The 15756-nt window shown below is 39.4% G+C and overlaps 1 pseudogene across 1 annotated transcript in view; it reads right to left on the bottom strand.

Annotated features, from left to right (window-relative positions):
• Positions 1-917: 917 nt before the first annotated feature.
• The window catches only part of LOC148869071 (dolichyl-diphosphooligosaccharide--protein glycosyltransferase subunit STT3A-like), a 30913-nt pseudogene continuing 16074 nt past the window's right edge, over positions 918-15756 (bottom strand). The window contains exons 7-15 of the transcript XR_016107257.1: positions 10899-10994; positions 10599-10658; positions 10405-10518; positions 10109-10194; positions 3519-3623; positions 1796-1875; positions 1627-1714; positions 1388-1477; positions 918-1284 (exon numbers count right to left, since the gene is read on the bottom strand). The product of XR_016107257.1 is annotated as a dolichyl-diphosphooligosaccharide--protein glycosyltransferase subunit STT3A-like (transcript). The remainder of the gene's footprint in view (positions 1285-1387; positions 1478-1626; positions 1715-1795; positions 1876-3518; positions 3624-10108; positions 10195-10404; positions 10519-10598; positions 10659-10898; positions 10995-15756) is intronic.

Genomic DNA, 15756 nt, shown 5'->3' with positions numbered 1-15756 from the left:
TAGGGACATATCAATAAGCCCCTGATAGATGCGTATCGACTAATGCAGCCCTTGGTTCTACCTCAAACACCTGCAAACTGCAAAGCTGAATCAGAGTACATATGCTCTAGTGCTGCAGGCTCATTAGTACGGTATGTATTAGTTTTTTTAACCCACCGATATGCCAAATATTATGAGTTTTGACACCTGGCCACATTTTAAGGTTAATAATACCTTTAAAGCTGTATGTTGAAACTTGAAAAAAATAAAAAGAGTATCGCCCCTTGAAATCACACGATATATCTTGGTATATCATACACATCGATATTTAAAGTTTAAACCTTGTTGCATTTTCGTTTTTCACGTAAGGAGATGCGCTATCCTTCCAGTTGCAGACGGTTAATCCATTAACTGGGGACTGGTTAAGCAGTAGGGTGGTCCATTTAAGCTTATTTCCATGGTTTTCACTATGGAAACATGTTGGGCCCTAGAAGGAAAACTTGGCCCAAAGGTACATCATATGGTCAAAACCAAGCCACTCTTTTAATCAGAGTGATGGCCTCCGCTGCCGCTGGAATCCCTCTTATTGGTAACTTGGGTCTAAATTGCTGGTCTGTTACATGGGCCCGGGCTTGAGGTAGATGGCCATTGCATAAATGGGCAGAGGTCGACACTTTATTGAACCTCGGATGAAGAAGATATTGATTCATGTTCATGGGCTACACAACACGGGGTAGGGTAATTTGTCCGTACCCATAATCCCCAAACCCTGGTCCCTAGTGGCAACGGGATGAGACACCATTAATTGGGAGAACAATATATTTGTTTCGCGTTCGCCTTCTTTTGTTTTAATGGGTCCACCCTAATCGGTTCACCATACAGGGCAGATCATGGCATGTGATGATACTTCTGAGAAACACAAAACAGCTGATACAAGTAAATATTCATGCAATTTCTTCATTATAGAGAATTCAATCAATGGGTTAGATCTACTAGTTGCACATTACACCTTCCAGCAAGTAAAAAACTGTCATTAATTTACCTCGTTATTCCTTCTCTGGAGCTGGTTCGTGGATCAGAAACTAATCTTTCTCCCACAACGGTGTAAAGCAATTAAAGCGCAGAAAACAAATGATACAGGACTGGATACAACCTTTGCCCAATCCCTCAATGTTCATGCATGTAGATCGTATGCAGAATAACTTGACAGAGACAATTCCCCTATGCAAGTGTTTCCTAATGCCAAGGATTCTTCTTTCTCCTTCCTGCCCTTTTTGAGCTCGTTGCCGTGCTTCCCTTTGAACTCTGTCAGAGTGGGAAAAAGCAAAGGCATTATGGCATGTGAAATTTATAAGGTCGGACAATAACAGACACTGAATATTAAGACGAACTATTTATAAGAAAATACCGCTTTTGATTTCTTTGTCTTTCCTCGGACCCTATTCTTTGGTGCTTTTAATTTGTATATCCGTACCATCCAATGGTGTGTCGTGAAAGCCTGAATAGATCATAAAAACCAGTAAGTTAGGTAATAGGTACTGAAATTGAAATAAGCTAGCATTGACATAGCACTGCAACAATAAGAAATTATGGATATTGGATTATGTACTCCTATATGTTAAAGTAAAAAATTTTAGACGCTCTGACCTCCTCAAAATGGCTAAGTTTGAAATATTTCTTCCCTATTTCAGTTCCCCTTACTCTGTCAAAGCCCTTGCCATCTGTTTCCACAAATCTAGAGGGGGAAAAACAAGAATATAGTATAGCCATCCATATACATTGTAAGGAGAAAGTTGTGTCAGGATACGAGCCAGACCTGTAATATGAGAGCTTGTACATGAGACAATTTAGCATAGTTGAAGTGGCCTGAGAATCAATCCGGTACTGACCATCTCTCTATTACAGAAAAGAAAATTCAAGAAAATAGTTACTTTTCAATAGCATCCCCTACATATAACCCAAAGAAAGAATTACAGAAGAGATGATCTGTGCTTGGCCAAATGAAATTGGTTTTGGAATTGAATGACATCAAAACAAAATAAGAAATGTTGGTTGAAGCAAACCTGGGCAATTTCAGACCATTAGTGATCATATTTGGATTACAAGTTACAACGTACCAAAAGCTTTCTTACAATTCCTTCAGGCTATTAGAAAGCTCTTAGTGTAAATCAAAGCACCAAATGGGTAAAAAATTAATTAAACAAATCAGAAGCACAAATCCAAAAAACAGAAAAGTGGTCATTAACTTGATTTGTGATGAGAACCCTATTCTAATCAATGCATGAAATATATAATATTGATATAAACAACTCATTGTGTAAAATAAGTGTCCTCGAGTTTTAAGGCTTTTCCTCGATATCCTTGAGTTCTAAGTAGACAGGTAACTTGAGTCTGGTGGATATACAAGGACCATGTGATCAGGGCATAATAAACAATGGGATCCCATGATCTGGATCTCCCCAGTAGTAGAGAATTGTTCTCAGTCATCCTTTATCAGATGGCTGAGATGGTTGAATAGTTGTCTAACAGACACAAATGATTTAAAGCATTCCTATACCGTTAGGCTTGGGCCTCAAGATTGAACCTTGGGGCGTTTCACTTGGAAGCAAACATAGCATGGAATCCATATAAATCAGCTCAAGGACCACAAATCCAGAATGCCAGAACCACTGATCTGGACCTGTATATATTTATGACCCAAGCTGAAGCTCTATTGGCCAGATCTGAAATGGTTCTACTAACAATCCTAACTGATCATTTAGGACATGACCCTGATTATACAACAGTATACGAGTTTACTGTGTATGGCAATGTCTCACAAAGGGAATCCAAAATGCCTAGCCACTTTAACCATACAGATAAACAGGTAAACTTGTATGATTTATGTATATTTAATATTTTTTAAAAAACACATTGATATGCAGGGCTTACAAATGTTTCTTCATGCTTTGTAAACATACATGCAGGCAGACACGATAAATGGAGAATTAACTGTGTACATCATTAAGCCACCATCTTAGAGGGATGCATTACAGAATTGTCATGAGAGTTTGACAAGTTTTAGTGCTGGCTGCCAACCTATCGCAACCCTCCTTAATCAAGGCTTGGGACCAGCAGTATAAGACAAGCTTACAATGGCAGAGTTGGATGCATTACAGAATTCCCTTTTGAAAATCAACTACGGATTCTAAAACAATCAACAAACAAGAGTAACTACACTAAGTTAATTTAAAGAAGTTCCACCATCAAAAGATCTAAGTAGAGCAATGCATCAATAATTCTACTATCATTCAAACCCGACTTACAAGATAATCAGGTTCCCTGATATGAGGGAAAACACCCCCTCCAATTGTCCCTGCCCCCATCCCTTCTTTCAGTAATCATTGAATAAAATAAAGCAACCAAACTTTAAAAGAGAAAAAAGTTGTTTTTCTGAGTCCTTTTTATATTATACATAATAACCACCTCTTGGATAAACAATCCCTCTCTCCTTCAAAATTTAACAAGGTACAAGAGAAAATAAAACGCAAGAAACCTTACATGCCAATGGACACAACAAGTGTGACAGCCACTTTAAACATTTTTGGTGAGAGAAGCCCTTTGATGTAATACAAAAGAGCCACCACATGTATGATAATGAAAACCTGTAAACATCAGAGCATTGGCAGAAAGAAAACATTTTATACAAGGACAATGGAGAACATAGTAGAAATTAAACAAGATTCAGCTTTTAGTCCAGGTCAAAGTAATTCCATATTGTGGTCAATCTTACATGGAAGTAATAATTCCATAAGACCATAAAGATATGAGATATATAAATGTAAAAAAAAATGTTAATCAAGAGTGCAATTCAGCTAGTGTACTTGCAATTGGAAGGTGTCCGCTGGAGGTCATGTCAAACCATGGTATGAAAATTCAGCCAAGTCACTCATCCAAGTCAATTCCATTTTTCTGGGTAGTTAACATGTGAATAGAAACCCAAATTAAAGTACTTCAATTTTCTTATATTGATCATATAAAGGTATTGCATCCCATTTTAGACGTTTTCAGATATTTGTTGTGACATATGGAGATGTCATTCCAGTCAAATGAAGCTGCTTCAAAGTTCCAAAAGAACTTTTATAATCAATTAACTGGTGCCTGTCGACTCCTCATCTATAATAGGTTTATAATTATGATATAAAGTCAAAATATGGTCCAACTTTTTTTTGAAGAAAAGGTAACATACTGATTTTGTTTTCATTCAAAGAAGATCATGTACAAATATAACCATGTACGGAAAATCTTTACAATTGAGTATTCAGTTAGCTCCTGTCCTGCCAGCCTTAAAAACAAAATGTCAGGATCCAAATAACTTTGATGGGCTATTCCTTTGAATTGTGATGTTGCAGCCAACCAAGAATGGATAGTGCCCAGAATTTTCCTGATTAGATCCTCCACTAAGCAGTGGGCTGATCCTATTCTGAAATATTCTCTGATTCCTCTCCTTCCAAATACACCAAGACACTGCAGCTGGAATATTACTACACAGTTTTCTACCCTTCTCATTTAAACCTCACTTTCCATGAGAATAAATGTTCTGATAAACTCTCTCGCATGTACCAAGAGATACTCAGCAAAAAAAAAAAAAAAAAATGAAACAAGAATAAATCTTGGGCATCTCTGTTCAGTGCAAGAATAAATGCTCTGAAGTTTCTCTGCTACTTCAGCAGAACCCACAAGCATCAGATTGAACTGCCATGCCTCTTCTTAACAAATTGTCTCTGATTAAGCACCTTTCCAGCACTGCTACCCACAATAAGAAAGCCACCTTAGAAGGGATGTGGGGCAGTCAGACCTTTTTATGAGGGAAAGCAAAGTTGTTGCTATGAGTCAGCTGCCTGTACAGGGACTTGACCGAGAATATTCCAGAATTCTCCCACTTCCAGCTCCTTGAATCCTCTAGATCAGGTCTCCGGAGAGACATGTTGAGCAGATTGAACAGAGAAACCATCTCCTCTATTTCCCAGTCATTCAAAATTCTCCTGAAAGTTGGACTCCAGGTGGGTAGCCCTTCAAAGATATCATAAGAATCAATGGCTCTTGCTACTCTGTTCTCCGCCAGTATATACAATGAAGGAAACCTATCCATCAAGGCACAATTTTCAGTTTTTCACACTGGACATCTTTCCAGAATTTTTGGAACCAGCCTATCTGTATGTGCAGGGGTAAGGCTGTGTACATCTATCCCTCTCCAGATCCTGCATTGGTGGGAGCCTCATGCACTGGGTTGCTTACATCTTTCTAGAATTTGACCCATCTCCCTTCCCCACTTTCAGCTTAATTCCCTGAAGAAAATTGTTATAAAATTTTTCAAAACCTCTCCAGATTGAACCAACATAAGGATCCCACAATGCCTGGGTCCCAGTTGAAGTTCCTGACTCCAAAATTTTCTGCAATTATCTGTCTTCAAAGAAGCTGAGGATGAGAACTGAATCTCAAAAACCACTTGGCAATTAGAGCTGCATTCATTTCTTTCATCTTCTTGATCCATATCATAAGAATATGGTCCAACTTTCGTATAAGAACAGCAATAAAAATTTATTAAGATATGAGATATTGAAGCTGGAAACAGTACTACAATGGTAATGTGTGCTAGTGGTGTAATCCAATGGGGCTTCTGCCACTTGGTATGTGAAGTCATTTCATTTGTACATGCTATAGTGGAAAAATGGTTTCCCCTGGAACCTTAAATAAAAGTGACAGGAATAGCATCCTGGTCTACACAACTGTTAAGCCATCAAATGGTTGAACCTACTCAGGTTATGCCCTATACATGTCTATATGGCAGTTTATCTGTAACAGTGTAACCTTTAAAATCACCCCAAGTGCCAAATGCAAATGCAGAAAAAGGGAAATAACAAATGTGGAGGGGGAGAGCCAGGTTTAGTTGAGACTTGTTTTGTGTGTTTCATTGCCTTCCTTGGGGCCTACAACCCCAGGCACCCTGTAAGAGAGACCGAATGAAGTTGAACAGCTGCCTAGCTTCTAGATTCTCTAACTGGTTTGAAAGAATCAGGAACCTCCCAGTATCTTACCAGCCAATGACACTTTTATAAATTTTTTGCTTTCTTATTTGGGTCAATTTTTCGATTTCATATTCAGTCTTATGCAGTCATAGAAATGAGATTTCAAAGAACTTTAAAGCTCCTAACTGTGGTTAGTTTCTTGGCAGTTGTCTTAATGTGGGATTTTTGTCTCTCAAGTGAATAAGAGTTTTCCTTACTTTTGAGGATAATTAAGTGGTAACTTCGAAATACCAATCCCAGACCTCTGTCTATTAATAATGGGCAATCTAACAGAATTTCAAGTTACAAACTTACAATACCCAGATATTGTAAGTGCTTAACATACTTGTGCTGCACAAAATGTATATGTAATGAAACTGGTTACTGCATGGATACTCTATACATCTGATATGACCCAGAAATTTGACATGCAGTTCACAGACTTACAGCAGCGTTCACACACTTGAATATCAACAAAAGAAACTAGTATTCATTCAGCAGAAAACAGTAATAGTTGGTCGGTACTTCGAGAGACCACCGGCTCTCCCAAACACTCTCAATATTCTTCACTCCAAGAAAAACATCCCACCCCCATCCCCCAAAGCCCCTTCTTATACTCTACTGATAGCATAACTGACTCCCTCTATAAATGCCCAGCTGGCCTAGTTATAAATGCCCCAAAACTCTTCTTATTCATAACTGACATAGCTATAAATGCCCCAAGACTCTCCTTATTCCCTCCAGCTATAATTGCACTCATGTGATTAATTGTTCAATTATTTCCCCCCTTAGCTGATTGTTGACCTTTCCTCTTCCTGGCATTAATTGGGGCCTATCATTACCCGCCGCCCAAAGTCTAACCTTGTCCTCAAGGTTAAAATGAGGAAACTGGTCTCGAAGTAAGTCAAAAGGCTCCCAAGAATCTTCAAAATCAGGCAGGCCCAGCCAATGAATAAGAACTCCCAAACCAGTAGCTCCAGGCATAGTGGATGGACGCACACCGTGTACTGATATGTCCCTGCACAGGCCAAGCAGCAGCATCGCCCAATGCACAGATGTGTCTGCTTTGTCACCTCTTGAAGCATGTCTATTTCCTCCAGCTTCGCGTTTCCAACCTTCAGCCCTCTCCATGATCCTCCACAGCCATCCTGTCCCCTCCCTACATGGTGTGTACTGCCCCCAACTTTCAGGCTTGTAGAAGTAAGAGAGCCTAGCAATCGCATCCACAATATCAGCTGACTCGTCCATCATAATTACAGCAGCTGTCCCTAAACTCATTTGGACAGCCTTGAGTGCATCATAATCCATCAACACATCATCGCATATGTACTTTGGAATCAGTGGAACAGAATAACCCCCTGGTATCTCTGTAAGCAAATTAACCCATCCACCTCTAACTCCTCCACAGTGCCTCTCTATCAGCTCCTTCAATGGATTAGATGCTTTGCGAGACCTTCTGCTCCTCTTGCTCTTCCTGTATGCAAGCAACAAAATTACAACGGCCAGAGTTGTGCAAAGGATCATCCCACTAACAGTTGCAAGGATGATAAGATACTCCTTGTGGCGGCGCAGGTGCTAGCATGTGTTCTCTATATCAAGCATACAGAAGAACTCATGAGAGTTGTTGTATCTCACCCACAAGGGTTGGCTAGCCATTAGTCACCAAAGTACAGGTATTGATCAGATTAATGCCTTTGCATGATGAATTGGAGCAATTGGAGTGAAATGGTGCCCCAGGGAAGATGGACTCATTCCAATGTGTTGCATTGTCAGACCACTTCCAACTAAAACCACCTGTAGAATTGAAGCCTCTTCCTCCAACGCAGCCGCCTCTTCCTGTATTAGTGCAGAGTTTTCCAGCAAAACTTAGTTCCTTGGCTGATGTCAGTGCTGCCAAGTGCCCATTATAATCCCTACATCGGGACTCGGATTCATCCCAATAACTGGAGTTTTCTATCAGCCCAAAACACTTGCTCTTATTTGGACTGATACCCAATCATCAGGGCAAAGTGACTTATTTGAGCTGATCTCCCAACTAGTATGGCAAAGTGGTGCTGATTGATAAGCCCAAAGGGCCTGATTCTTATCCTCAATCTTCTGGGCCGCAACCATTTTCCTGATCAACCCAACGGGTTCCATCTGTCGGAGTTCGGCCTGGATATCTGGGCGCAACCCATTCACAAAGGCTGCTTCAGGGACTGATTCTGGCAGGTCACGTAAGGGGGCAGAAAGCACCTCGAAATGGCGACGATATTCCTTGACAGTAGTGGATTGACGTAATGATAGAAGCTGCTCCTGCAAGTTTCCCTCCTGAGTTGATCGAAAACGTTCAAGTTTCCATCCTCCCAATAATACCATGCCAATGCATCACCCTCTAAACAGACCACTGCTGCTCGCAGACGTTCCGCCGGAAGCAAGCCATTAATCTCAAAATAGTGCTCTGCGCGAAACAGCCAGCCGTCTGGATTTTCCCCATAAAAAATAGGCAACTCCAACTTCCGAGGAAGTGAATCAGAAATACGTTCCGGGACTGTCATTGAAGGGGACGTCGGAACAGCTGCACTCTTCCTTTTGTCAGCCGCACGACTTGATACGGATGCAGGAGGAGCATTGTCAGTTGTAGTCAAAGGAGCTGGCAAGGTCTGTTGCTGAAGCAACAGATCAAATCGTCTTTCCAAGTCTTGAACAACTCCTTCCAGAGACGAGATCTTCGAAAGTCCAGCTGCTATCTCATCACGTAAGCCATCCATCTCCCCACGAGATTCAGAATGCAGAGAAGTCAAGCGTTCTTTGAAACCCCCCACCTGCGATGCCACTTCCTTGCTGTCACTATGGCCGAGGAAAGACGCGCTCTTATGACCCAGAAATTTGACACGCAGTTCAGACTTACAGCAGCGTTCACACACTTGAATATCAACAAAAGAAACTAATATTCATTCAGCAGAAAACAGTAACAGTTGGTCGGTACTTTGAGAGACCACCGGCTCTCCCAAACACTCTCAATATTCTTCACTCCAAGAAAAACATCCCACCCCCATCCCCCAAAGCCCCTTCTTATACTCTACTGATAGCATAATTGACTCCCTCTATAAATGCCCAGCTGGCCTAGTTATAAATGCCCAAAAACTCTTCTTATTCATAACTGACATAGCTATAAATGCCCCAAGACTCTCCTTATTCCCTCCAGCTATAATTGCCCTCATGTGATTGATTGTTCGATTATTTCCCCCCCTTAGCTTATTGTTGACCTTTCCTCTTCCTGGCATTAATTGGGGCCTATCAACATCACATCATGAATACTTCTAAAAATATAAATGGTCTATAGATGCCTTAAAAAGTTAAAATATACAAGCATGGTATCAGCATAGATTATGGTTGTTCCCTTCATTCTGTATCTATGGATCTTAGGTTTTTCTGGTTGATTGGCAACACTATAAGGAAAATGTTATTGAAAAATGAAGAAAAGAGATACATCCCTACTCAAAACTAGCAGAAGAGGGGAAACACAGTGACTGCTTTTATTATAAAGAAAAAACACATCACAAAAAACATAGTGCATTAACCCAGATTATATGGTCCCAAAAATGAATAAGCATTCCCCATCTCTCCTCTTGCTAAACTATCAGCCAATGCACTAGCCAATTTTGGGATCCATTTGAGTTATTAGATAAGCTATTTATCCAAGGCAGTGGTCTTTCCCCTCCTATAAAGAGTCCAATATCCCAACCAAGAACCACCTGAGAATAACAATAAGGTAATAACTTTGTGTGTGTATTCTAAATTAATGTTCCTTTTCTGCTATTTTTTCTTAGATCCCCCACATATTTATTATTATAAAAATATCTAAAACTATAAAACATTTAGGAGTGCAAAATAAATAAATAAATAAATTTGTGATATTAAATATTTTGGAATAATTGGCTAGAAAGCCATAACTTTGTGGCATGTCTGATACCAAGAGAATTAAGAATGACAGAATTTTGAGAACTTCCCAACAATTCTTAGAGAAACTACCTTGGTTAGAAAGTACAGGAACATGAACCGATTCAAATATCAAAATTATTTATAAATGAATAACTCACCAAAAAAGATGCAAAATGTTCTGATGTCATCACTGCATTAAAACCAACAACAGGACCAGGGAGGCTAACAATGTACCCAGGACAACCTGCAGCCAGAAAGATAAATCTTATGAAAGATAAAGCAAATTTTGTTGCCAAAAGGGTTAAAAAAGCAATTGAAATTATCCTAATGGCAAAATACAGGAAATTTTAACAATGCATGTAAACATGTCATGTGCAGTTTTTAAGCGTTTTGGCAAAAAGTAAATATACAAATTTGCTGCTACGCAACATTGTAGAATGCCATAAATACTTACAAGAGGAGCATAGGCAATATACAGCCTAGAAGAATAACAACCTGTTACAATGCACAGAAGAACGTGCATTGGAATAAGGTTAATAATAAAGGTATAACCACCCCAAGAGCAGACCTGAAGAATTTACAAACAAATATGAATATTGTAAGAGGAGAAAAGAAGAACAATGGCAATCTCAGCATACACCATCTCACCATGTAAAAGTATGCTAAAGAATTTAAAGTTGCGTAGAAGAGGGATCCTGTGTTTAGTGTCTGCATAAAATTACTATACTTGTCAAATAATAGTTGAAGACAAAATAACAACATTACATCTCTTATTTCTCCAGTACAAAACGCATGAAGAATCAATTGAAAAAAGATATAGAAAGCTATCCAGACTTTCTGTTAGAAGCTAGAATGTTTCTATGTTATAATACTTTTTTTTTTTGGGTAAATATGTTATAATACAAAAACATAAGAATGAATTCGTAACATTTACAATCAACATCCTACCTTAACATAAAGATAGAAGGTGAAGATTAAAGCAAATATGGCCACAGCCTCATTGTCATAACTGCCAGCTACAGATCGAGATATATAGGATGGTACCTACAAAGCAAACATATTATGAAGATTGAAATTTATGTTGAAGTCTTGAAGACATGTAATTTGCAGTATAAAAATTGATAATGAATTACAAATTAACACATTCAAAGAATGCAACCTGATGGAAGGTGCCAACTGGCTTAGCTGGTAAGGTCTCTCTGGCTGGTTGGAGCAGAGACTTGGGATTGAATCCTTCTTTCACCAGGGTTTGGGGCACTATGGGTTTGGGGGATTGGCTACCCCCCATTGTGTAGCCATAGGAAGCCAAAAATAAGAATAAGAAAAAGAAAAAGGAAGAACAAAAATGATGAACCCATAATGCATTAGGAAACAGAATATTATAAACATATACACTATAAATGACTTGATATAGCTAGGTGATCCCTTATTCTCTGCCAGTTTGAAATGTTGTTGCACACCATATTTTTGTGGCACAGTTTGGATTTGCATACAGATTGAGGCAGGAATATTGCCCTAGTTGGATAGTTGAGGTCTTGATCTTATGATCCATAAGCAGAGTACTTGGACTTCTCTCAGGATTAAGGGTGAAGAAAGGGATCCCTGCTATTTCCTGCTTAAGTGTTCATATGTTTCTGGGCTTCCAATGGGGAATAAGAAGTACCAAAAGGCAACCTGTGATTCAGTGAATGAGATCACGGTTAATAAACTTTCAGGTTAAGAGTGCTTTGGCCAGAATCCCTTGTTGCTAGTATGGTCTGATTGGTCTCTATACCAATGGTTGACCTTCTAGGCAGAAGTGGAGTGAAGGTGGCACCCTGACTCTTCTACTAAATTCTGAAAACACCCCATATAGAAATTGGTTGGGAGTGGTAAGAGATACCAACTATCCTGATAAGTAATGGTATAAATTTAGTATTAAAGGGATGGACAGGGTCACTCAACAGAACATTTATAAGTATGTAAAGTTTGTACAAAAAGAAAGACGGAAGATAACAAGACTAATCCGTATTCAAGTGGTGAAATCTCTTAATAGTAGGAGGCCCTCCCAATAATAATCCTCTCAATCCTTCCTATAGTAGCCTGCAATAAAAGGGAATAGGAGAGAGAGGTTCCTACCCCACCTCAGGAGTTAGGATACAACGGGGCACTGAGAATTGTTATTGTTGTTGTTATTATTGTTGTTACTTATGATTATAAATAAGGAATGATTCTGGATCTGGCCCTGCTTCTAGGGATATGCTTTTTTTCCCCTTCTTATGGGGTCAGCTTATAGAAAGGTATTATGATGGAGAAGTAAAACGATTTTGTGGTGAATACCAGCTTCAAAGGGCAGAGGAGATAGAGTACAATTCTGGAAGAATAAAATGGCAGGTGCCTTGTATGATCTTCCTCCAAGACCTTTTTCGTGTCTTTACCTAGGTTGGTAAGACTTGAGAGTAATGGTTTTTTTCCAGTTTCAGAATGGAGTGGTTGTTTATAGTTTGTTGTCAGGAGACCTATGCTGAGCAAAGAGATTGAGTACCTATACTTTTCAATAGGCTGAAGGATGTCTTTTTCTGGGACCAAATAGAAGAGGTTATTTGGAGATTAGCACATTTTTTTATCAGTATTTGGAGATTAGCGCATAGACAAAAGTTTTCCACTAAATCCTGTGATTTGCAATTGTATTTTTAACATTAACAACCAGAATTTTGTTAAAGATCAAAATAAAATACCCCAACATTTCATGATGTTGAAATGAAGAGAGAAGTAGAAGAATGAACAGAGCTGCAGTCTTACATTCTAATGACACAATGAAGCAGGAAAAAAAAAATATAACAAAAGCTGATAGCTATCTACAGCCCTTTACATTTTCAGCCCATGTCGTGGCAAACCCTAATCTAGTTCTCCCCTGTTCACTCTACTCCTTGAAAGTGTTTTTGTCTCTGTTGAGAACAGTTAGACAGGGTTGTTTTTGGTCTTTTCCTCCTTTCTTATACTCTCTCAGTATTTGGGCACCCAGATAGGGTCTTTCTTGTAATTATTATTTTCTCAAATTATAAAGTAATCTTTTGAGGGTGTGAACAGTGAATAACATAGACCTCTCGACACTTGCTCTTTCTTCTTCTTCTTCTTCTTCTTCTTCTTCTTCTTCTTCTTCTTCCTCTCTCTTGAAACCCTAGTTTTTGCAACTTGGTATCAGAGCGGGTAGAAGCATCTGGGAGTTGTTCTCTGCTGATCTCCTACCCAGAGGCAAACTGCTGATGCCAGACTGTCGTTGGGTGATGTCAACAGCCAGTACAGGTGCCGGCGGAAGTCTATGAAACCAGTGCAGTTTGATTCACCCTGATTTTAGAAAAATTTTGGTACGACTCTTGTCATCATATGAAGCTTCTATGATTTTTGGTGGATTTTTCAAGGAAAAAATTGCTGAAATTCCAGATCTGATGCCGAACCATGTACAACAGGTTTAATGATATTTTTCTGCTATAAAACCTAGACCATTGAGGTCGTTTTTCAAATTGGGATTGACAGGAAGTGGTCCCATAATTTTCTGAGCACTGTGTGATTTTTGGGAGGGTTTTTTCTCCTCTATTTTGCCGCCAACCTGGTTTTTTGGGTCTTCCTTTGGTTCTTAACCATGTGGTAACCTAGTTTTTGGGTTTGGAACATCGGTTAAAGTGTTGGGGGCCCTTTTGGGTTGGTAAAAAGGTGTCTTGTTAGAATATGGAATCATCTAAGGATTTTTAGATGGTTCCCGGCGTGCTCCCGATAGAGTGGTCTCAATCTGCTAAACTTACCATTACTGGGGGGTGGGGGGGCTAAACTGGGATTCATCACAGGAAGGGAAGTGAAGCCGAGTACTGAAGACTCGAAATTTGCAAGGTGGGAACATGACAACTCCCTTGTTATTTCATGGCTGATTTGCTCAATGCAACCTCATATTGCCCAAAATTATTTCTTCCATCTGCCAAGGATATATGGGATAGGGTAGTTGCTACTTATTCCCAAGTTAACAATACTATTAGAGTGGACTGTATTGTTACTCTTGCTCCCATCAGGATAAATTTGACCCCTTCCCCTGTTCCCGCCTACGTATATAGGATATTTTAAGAAGTGAACATCTTTCTTAGTAGCGGGGTCTGGGGAAAGAATAGGAAAGGTAATTTCACTATATTTCTGACCAGGAACCGGACCTATTACAAGAATATTTTTTTTAGTGGGGCGATAACTCTGAAAAGAAAGATTGCCTATCTTTTCTTTCATCTCGGGAGAAATACGATCGGGGGGAGCTAATTCGAATCCCTCAGGTAAAATAAGAACAGCCCCTACATTCAAAGCCCCTTTTTTACCATTAGCAAGAACTTGTTTCAGTTGCATATCATAAGGGATTCTAACAACTGCTTCAAATACAGTATCAGGAAGTACTGCTTGCGGAACCTCAATATCCACGGGCTTATTAGCTAAATGGCAATCAGCTTCAAAGGAAAGCTTGCAGTATACGTCAAGGGGAGAGATCTGTTGCTATTTATTTCTCTTCTCTATAGTCTATCTAGGAAGAAATGGATCACTTGAAAGCTCTAGTTTGGAAGGACCCTGAACATGGTGAACAATATCAAAAGTACATAGAGGAGAATAGAGTCTTTGATTTTTTGGCAGGCTTAAACCCAGAGTTTGATTTCACCAAGCAACACATTCTTAGTGCAGGCATTGTCTCTCTTGCTACTGGTTACTCTCTTGTACAAGGGGAAGAAAGTCGAAGAACTGCCATGATGCAATCCTTTGTGAGTGATCATTCTACCTTTATGTCATCTTGACTCAAGCAAAATACTAGCAAACATCCCATTGCAGAGAAAGTTGAGAATGTTATTTGTGAGTACTACAAGAAGCCAAGACACACTAAAGAAAGGTGTTGGAAGCTCAATCCTCATCTAAAACTAGAAAAGTACAAAACCGGGAAGAAGGGCAATACTCACTTGGCTACAGTTGGTAATGATGCTCAGTCCTCGGATGTGCTTGACTCCTCTGATGTGATGGACAAACTCAGGAATATATTGTTGCAGCTAGAGAAGGGTGGTACATCCTCCTCACCTGGTTTTGGACTTAGTAATCTATCTAGTTCATAATCCAAGATAGGTATTACACTTTCTCGTTCCACCTCCTTTAACCCATGGATTGTAGACTCTAGGGCCAATGTCCATATGACTGGTATGCCTTAACATTTTTTACCTCATATAAGTTAACCCCAGGGAAGGGCAAGATTATTGTTGCTGATGGATCTCAGACCCCAATCTTGGGTCAAGGTGAAGTCAGAATCACTAATAACCTTTCTCTTGACTATGTTCTACATGTGTCCTAGCTACAAAAAAAATTATTATCTGTTAGTTCTCTAACAAAATATAATAATTGCTTAGTGACCTTTTTTTCCAACCATTGTGTTTTTTAGGACCTGAGCACGGGGAAGACGATTGGAAGTGGGCATGAAGTGGATGGAGTCTACCTCCTGGATGGGACCTTCAGAGCATGGATTGCCAAGCCAGATTGAGTCTTGTTTCAATGAGAAAATGAGTCTTGAAATTATGGCATTTTTTCCTTGGTCATATGTCTGTCGATTTTGTCAAGTTTTTGTTTCCAAACTTGTTTGGTTCCGTGTCCAAATTAAATTTTGAATGTGAAGTTTTCCATTTATCCAAACAATGTAGAAAAACATTTTGCAAGCAGTAAAAGAAGTAATGTTGCTTTCCACTTGATCCATACTGATGTTTGGGGCCCATATATTGTCTCCTGTATGGGGGGGTACAAATATTTCATTCTCTTCATTGAT

Source organism: Nelumbo lutea, chromosome 2, assembly GCF_056320005.1.
Source record: "Nelumbo lutea isolate HS-2025 chromosome 2, American lotus-T2T, whole genome shotgun sequence".
Lineage (NCBI taxonomy): Eukaryota > Viridiplantae > Streptophyta > Magnoliopsida > Proteales > Nelumbonaceae > Nelumbo > Nelumbo lutea.
The sequence above is the reverse complement of the archived record's forward strand: the minus strand, read 5'-3'. Positions and strand labels throughout refer to the sequence as shown.